Genomic DNA, 1,616 nt, shown 5'->3' with positions numbered 1-1,616 from the left:
AGAGAGAGAGAGAGAGAGAGAGAGAGAGAGAGAGAGAGAGAGAGAGAGATCATTAAGAAAAGTATAAAGTCAGAAATGCATCATCATCGTTGTTGCTTAACATCCACTGTTCCATGCCTCCATGTGTCATGGAATTTGTTGGCTGGATGCCTTTCATGCTTTGGCTCATATATTTATCAGATATCTGCTATACTAGTCTGCTGTAGAAGCTCACATATGTGGACAACCACCAAACGCCATCTCCTCACCTCAAAAGGATTAGGAGAAGGAAAATTATATGGTATAACCCCACTTTCAACCAAAAAGTTTACACCAATGTAGCTCGGGGATTCCAGTCGCTAATTAAGAAACACTTCCCCAGAGGCCATAAGTATTACAAACTCTTCAACCCCCATGTCAAGATGAGCAGCTCCTGCTTAGAAAAAAATCACATCTAACATTGCATGCATCAACTGACGTAAGTATACACCCACACCACCCCCAACCCCACCATGTGCCCTCTAAAAGGGCTGTAGTATATAGAGCCACCTTTACACCACCTGATGGCATTACTAGGCATAATATGGGTATGATAGCTAATGACTTCAAGGGAAAATACTCCCAGCATATGCACTCGTTCAGATCCAAGGAAAGAGACAACTCCACTTCCCTGTCATGTTTTCTCTGGAGACTCCATGATTTCCAAAATGAAATAACCAGCATCAAGTGGACTATTGTCAACAGTGTGCCACCATATTCACTCAGTGCCCCAACTACCAGCTTTGCTTCCACGAAAACTACATATCCTCCAACAACCCGCAGTATCTACCAACAAGAAATACGATTTATCGTATTGCTATCAGCAGAGGTATGCTCTTCTGGCAAATTTCAGGCTTCTGACTGCCAACAACCCAGATATACCACCTTAGCACCAGCTGCTACCCTGCACTGCCTACACCAAGGTCACCGCTACCAACCAACCCCATGAGCAGGACTGCCATTTCCCAATCCCAACGTTTATCAACCCCCATTGGTTAACAATCCCCAATGCTTGTTTTGCGTGTGCAAATGCACATATGCACATGTGTGTGTGTGTGTATATACTGGTATGTGTACACACATGCAAATATACATATGTAGATATGAATGAATATGCATGTGAGTGCATATATGTGTGCAGATGCCCACACTCACATCCATATACACATGCACACAAAACTATGAGCATGTCTACTCACCCACATATAGAACTATATACATGCACATGCCACTGTTCCAACTTCCCCCACCAACATCCTAATCACCACCTGGTTCTCCATGTGGTCAATTTCCTGTTCACCATGCCGTATTTTCCAACTCACTGTTACCCATATACCAACATCAAACCACAACACCATGTGACCTTCCAAGACAAATCACAGCCCACCTTATGGTAATAACAATCAACTTCTGTCATTCAAATTCAAAATGGTTGATGACTAGCAACATGCTTGTAACTTAAGAGTACCAATGAATTTGAATCAAACTGTTTTGATCTATACATGTAACTCCCAATGAATTGGTAGAGTGCCCTTCTTTCATTTGTCCACTCACTGATGTATGTGCATATATATATATATATATATATATATATATAT

The 1,616-nt window shown here is 41.8% G+C and overlaps 1 protein-coding gene across 1 annotated transcript in view; it reads right to left on the bottom strand.

Annotated features, from left to right (window-relative positions):
• The window catches only part of LOC106883067 (nuclear pore complex protein Nup133), a 58,601-nt gene that overhangs the window by 28,233 nt on the left and 28,752 nt on the right, over positions 1–1,616 (bottom strand). The gene's annotated exons all lie outside the window — the stretch shown is intronic.

Source organism: Octopus bimaculoides, chromosome 10, assembly GCF_001194135.2.
Source record: "Octopus bimaculoides isolate UCB-OBI-ISO-001 chromosome 10, ASM119413v2, whole genome shotgun sequence".
Lineage (NCBI taxonomy): Eukaryota > Metazoa > Mollusca > Cephalopoda > Octopoda > Octopodidae > Octopus > Octopus bimaculoides.
The sequence above is the reverse complement of the archived record's forward strand: the minus strand, read 5'-3'. Positions and strand labels throughout refer to the sequence as shown.